The sequence below is a fragment of the Chiloscyllium punctatum genome, chromosome 36, assembly GCF_047496795.1.
Source record: "Chiloscyllium punctatum isolate Juve2018m chromosome 36, sChiPun1.3, whole genome shotgun sequence".
Lineage (NCBI taxonomy): Eukaryota > Metazoa > Chordata > Chondrichthyes > Orectolobiformes > Hemiscylliidae > Chiloscyllium > Chiloscyllium punctatum.
In genome coordinates this window covers 74286347-74292346 of record NC_092774.1, presented here as the reverse complement: position 1 = coordinate 74292346, position 6000 = coordinate 74286347, and the positions used below count along the sequence as shown (strand labels likewise).

Below are 6000 nucleotides of genomic sequence, written 5' to 3'. Positions count from 1 at the left end.
TCTATCCCCCCATTCTCTCTCCCTCCTCCCCTCTGCTCCCATTATCCCCCACCCTCTGTCCCCACTAGTCTTTCTCTTCTTCCCCCCCACTGTCTGTCCCCATGTCCATTTTTTTTTCTCTCTCTCTCCCCTCACCCTCTGCCTCCCTGTGCATTCTCTGCCTGTTCTCCCCTTACCCCAATCCTGTCCTTTCTTATGCCTTAAGCCCTCTTTGATGGCTCTTCTAAGAAGAGAGAGACAGAAAATAGCTAGCAGCACGGTGGCTGAGTGGTTAGCACTGCTGCCTCACAGTATCAGGGGCCCAGGTTCGATTCCAGCCTTGGGTGACTTTCTGGGTGGAGTTTGCACATTCTTCCTGTGTCTGTGTGGGTTTCCTCCAGGTGCTCTGGTTTCCTCCCACAGTCCAAAGATGTGTAGGCCAGGTGAATTGGCCATGCTAAATTGCCCATAGAACACTATGGTGCATGAGTCTGGGTGGATTACTCTTCGGAGGGTCAGTGTGGACCTGTTAGGCCTAAGGGCCTGTTTCCATGCTGTAGGGAATCTAATCTAATAACTCTACTTGGTAGATGAGGGTGCACAAGAAATGGCTAATCTTTAAAATTAAGAATAGCTGAAATAATAGTATTCAGACATATCATGAAAGTCTGAAAACACATCAATTTTGTTAAAGAAAAGCTGTGGACATCTTTCTGAAACTTGAATTGAAATATACTTAGTTAGGCTACAGTTGAGGACAGGCTGTTCAGGGTGAATTCCTAGTCTTGTGAAATTGGTTTTGACTCGTAGAAATAGAACCATTGAGTTGTAGAGCACAAAAACACCCTTCAGTATTAATCTAGTCGTATTTGTCAGCACTTTGCTCATCATATCCCTCTAAACCTTCCTATTCATATACCTATCCAGATGCCTATTAAATGTTGTAATTCTACCGGCCTCCTCTGGCAGCTCATTCAGTACACACACCAACCTATATGTGAAAAGATTGCCCCCTTAGGTCCCTTTTAAATCTTTTCCCCGCTCATCCGAAAATAATGCCCCCTTGTACTGGACTCCCCCGCCTCAGGGATAAGACCTTTATCTGTTTGACCTATCCATGCCTGTCATGATCTTATAAACGAGGAGAAAGTGAGGACTGCAGACGCTGGAGATCAGAGCTGAAAATGTGTTGCTGGAAAAGCGCAGCAGGTCAGGCAGCATCCAAGGAGCAGGAGAATCGACGTTTTGGGCAAAAGCCCTTCTTCAGGAATGAGGAAAGGTAGGGAGGAGGGACTTGGGGGAGGGGTGTTGGAAATGCGATAGGTGGAAGGAGGTCAAGGTGAGGGTGATAGGCCAGAGTGGGGGTGGGGGCAGAGAGGTCAGGAAGAAGATTGCAGGTTAGGAAGGCGGTGCTGAGTTCGAGGGATTTGACTGAGACAAGGTGGGGGGAGGGGAAATGAGGAAACTGGAGAAATCTGAGTTCATCCCTTGTGGTTGGAGGGTTCCTAGGCGGAAGATGAAGCGTTCTTCCTCCAACCGTCGTGTTGCTATGGTCTGGCGGTGGAGGAGTCCAAGGCAGTTAACATCAGTGAATCTGTGTAAACAAGACACCGACTGATGATATTCATGGCTGTGGCCTTGTGAAATTAATGACAGTGTTTGATTCTGACCTTGAAACGAAACCTTGTAAGTGATAGTCAGGGCCTATCATTTATAATTCTTATTACCCTTTGCAAGCTAGGCAGACAGAGGGAAAAACATCGTTTCTGTTACAAGTCCCTAACTCGAGAGTTCAAAAGTACAAGAGAGAGAGACAGAGAGCCTTTTAGTACAGGGACTGCCGAATCCAACGGAAAATTAACTTTTTGTGCTTACTTGTTATGGATTGAACTTAATTGCGTTTTTGAGACTTTATGATGATTGAGTAGCCATTACTGGTTATGAAATGCAAACTCTGTAAACTCTGTAAAAAGTAATATTGATGAAGCTTTAACTAACTTGCTGTTCTTGCAGACCTTACAGACTGCCCCACTGTTAATGTTAATTAATCAGATTGTACATCTTATTTGAATTTGAATCACAACCCTGAAAAGAAAGCATGTTTAATTCAAGTCCATTGATTCAATTTAAATGCAACCTTAAGGTAACACCTCAGCCTCCGGTACAGAATGATTCAGATAAAAGGCAGGAGTCTGCTCCGAGCTTAGAATAATTGTTAACCTAACATTGAAGAGATTCTGACAAAATCTGTCAGGAAGCCATTTTATGGTCAAAGGTTTGCCCTCCTTCCAAGAAGCCATTTTCTGTTTCCATGCTGTACATCTCTATGACTCTATAATTGTATCTGACATGTCAGCTGTGCAAGGTTACAGAGAGTCATAGAGATGTACAGCATGGAAACAGACCCTTCGGTCCAACCTGTCCATGCCAACCAGATATCCCAACCCAATCTCGTCCCACCTGCCAGCACCCGGCCCATATCCCTCCAAACCCTTCCTATTCATATACCGATCCAAATGCCTCTTAAATGTTGCAATTGTACCAGCATCCACCACTTCCTCTGGCAGCTCATTCCATACACGTACCACCCTCTGCGTGAAAAGGTTGCCCCTTAGGTCTCTTTTATATCTTTCCCCTCTCACCCTAAACCTATGCCCTCTAGTTCTGGACTCCCCGACCGCCGGGAAAAGACTTTGCCTATTTACCCTATCCATGCCCCTTATAATTTTGTAAACTTCTATAGGGTCACCCCTCAGCCTCCGACGCTCCAGGGAAAATAGTCCCAGCGTGTTCATCCTCTGCCTATAGCTCAAATCCTCCAGCCTTGGCAACATCGTTGTAAATTTTTTCTGAACCCTTTCAAGTTTCACATCTTTTCAATAGGAAGGAGACCAGAACTGCAGAAAATATTTCAACAGTGGCCTCACCAATGTCCTGTACAGCGGCAACATGACCTCCCAACTCCTGTACTCAATACTCTGACCAATAAAGGAAAGCATACCAAACGCCGCCTTCACTATCCTATCTACCTGCGACTCCACCTTCAAGGAGCTATGAACCTGCACTCCAAGGTCTTTTTGTTCAGCAACACTCCCTAGGACCTTACCATTAAGTGTATAAGTCCTCCTTGCTTTACCAAAGTGCAGCGCCTCGCATTTATTGGAATTAAACTCCATCTACCACTTCTCAGCCCATTGACCCATCTGGTCAAGATCCTCTTGTAATCTGAGGTAACCCTCTTCACTGTCCACTACACCTCCAATTTTGGTATCACCTACAAACTTACTAACTGTACCTCTTAGGCTCACATCCAAATCATTTATGTAAATGACAAAAAGTAGAGGACCCAGCACCGATCCTTGTGGTACTCCACTGGTCACAGACCTCCAGTCTGAAAAACAACCCTCCAGTACTACCCTCTGTCTTCTACCATTGAGCCAGGTCTGTATCCAAATGGCTAGTGCTCCCTGTATTCCATGAGATCTAATCAGTCTCCCATGGGGAACCTTGTCGAACGTCTTACTGAAGTCCATATAGATCACATCTACTGCTCTGCCCTCATCAATCTTCTTTGTTACATCTTCAAAAAACTCAATCAAAGTTGTGAGACATGATTTCCCATGCACAAAGGCATGTTGACTATCCATAATCAGTCCTCGCCTTTCCAAATACATGTACACCCTATCCCTCAGGATTCCCTCCAACAACTTGCCCACCACCGAGGTCAGGCTCACCGGTCTATAGTTCCCTGGCTTGTCTTTACTGCCCTTCTTAAACAGTAGCACCACATTTGCCAACCTCTAGTCTTCCGTCACCTCACCTGTGACTATCGATGATACAAATACCTCAGCAAGAGGTGCAGCAATCACTTCTCTAGTTTCCCACAGAGTCATTGGATACACCTGATCAGGTCCTGGGGATTTATCCACCTTTACCCGTTTCAAGACATCCAGCACTTCCTCCTCTGTAATCTTTGCAAGATGTCACCATCTATTTTCCTACAGTCAATATCTTCCATATTCTTTTCCACAGTAAATGCTGATGCTAAATATTCATTTAGTATCTCCCCCATTTTCTGTGTCTCCACACAAAGGCTGCCTTGCTGATCTTTGAGGGGCCCTATTCTCTCCCTCGTTACCCTTTTGTCCTTAACATATTTGTAAAAACCCTTTGGATTCTCCTTAATTCTATTTTCCAAAGCTACCTCATGTCCCCTTTTTGCCCTCCTGATTTCCCTCTTAAGTACACTCCTACTTCCTTTACACTCTTCTATGGATTCACTCTATCTATCCTGTCTATACCTGACATATGCTTCCTTCTTTTTCTTAACCAAACCCTCAATTTCTTTAGTCATCCAGCATTCCCAGCCTTTTCTTTCACCCTGACAGGAATATACTTTCTCTGGATTCTCGTTATCTCATTTCTGAAGGCTTTCCATTTTCCAGCCGTCCCTTTACCTGCGAACATCTGCCTCCAATCAGCTTTAGAAAGTTCTTGCCTAATACCGTCAAAATTGGCCTTTCTCCAATTACGAACTTCAACTTTTAGATCTGGTCTATCCTTTTCCATCACTATTTTAAAACAAATAGAATTATGGTCGCTGGCCCCAAAATGCTCCCCCCACTGACCCCTCAGTCACCTGCCCTGCCTTAATTCCCAAGAGTAGGTCAAGTTTTCCATCTTCTCTAGTAGGTACATCCACATACTGAATCAGAAAATTGTCTTGTACACGCTTGACAAATTCCTCTCCATCTAAACCTTTAACACTATGGTAGTCCCAATCGATGTTTGGAAAGTTAAAATCCCCTACCATAACTACCCTATTATTCTTACAGATAACTGAGATCTCCTTACAAGTTTGTTTCTCAATTTCCCTCTGACTATTGGGGGGAGGGGGTCCATAATACAATCCCAGTAATGTGAGCATCCCTCTCTTATTTCTCAGTTCCACCCAAGTAACTTCCCTGGATGTATTTCTAGGAATATCCTCCCTCTGCACAGCTGTAATGCTATCCCTTATCAAAAATGCCACTCCCCCATCTCTATCGCCTCCCTTTCTATCCTTCCTGTAGCATTTGTATCCTGGAACATTAAGCTGCCAGTCCTGCACATCCCTGAGCCATGTTTCCGTAATTGCTATGATATCCCAGTCCCATGTTCCTAACCATGCCCTGAGTTCATCTGCCTTCCCTGTTAGGCCCCTTGCATTGAAATAAATGCAGTTTAATTTATTAGTCCTACCTTGTCCCTGTCTGCCCTGACTGTTTGACTTGCTTCTGTTCTCAACTGTACCAGTCTCAGATCGATCTCTTTCCTCACTATCTCCCTGGGTCCCAACGCCAACCCCTCCCCTCCCCCGCCCCCCACCCCCCAACCTTACTAGTTTAAATCCTCCCAAGCAGTTCTAGCAAATTTCCCTGCCAGTATATTAGTGTCCCCTTCCAATTTAGGTGCAATCCGTCCTTCTTGTACAGGTCACTTCTACCCCAAAAGAGATTCCAATGATCCAAAAATATGAATCCTTCTCCCATACACCAGCTCCTCAGCCATGCCTTCATCTGCTCTATCCTCCTATTCCTGCCCTCACTAGCTCGTAGCACTGGGAGTAATCCAGATATTACTACCCTGGAGGACCTCCTTTTTAAATTTCTGCCTAACTCTCTGTAATCTCACTTCAGAATCTCAACCTTTTCCCTTCCTATATCGTTGGTTCCAATGTGGACAATGACCTGTTGCTGGCCCCTCTCCCCAGTGAGAACATTCTGCACCCTCTCTGAGACATCCTTGATCCTGGCACCAGGGAAACAACACACCATTCTGCTTTTTCACTGCTGGCCACAGAAATGTCTGTCTGTACCTTGGACTACAGAATCCCCTAATACAATTGATCTCTTAGAAGCTGACGTACCCCTCGTTGCATTAGAGCCAGTCTCAATACCAGAAACTTGGCTGTTCATACTACGTTCCCCTGAGAATCCATCACCCCCTACATTTTCCAAAACAGCATACCTGTTTGAAATG

General features: G+C 45.0%; 1 long non-coding RNA gene across 1 annotated transcript in view; it reads right to left on the bottom strand.

Moving 5' to 3' along the window:
- Positions 1–474: 474 nt before the first annotated feature.
- Positions 475–6000, bottom strand: part of LOC140460707 (uncharacterized) — a 36122-nt gene continuing 30596 nt past the window's right edge. Inside the window, exon 3 of the long non-coding RNA XR_011954300.1 lies at positions 475–1573. This is a non-coding gene — a long non-coding RNA (uncharacterized lncRNA). The remainder of the gene's footprint in view (positions 1574–6000) is intronic.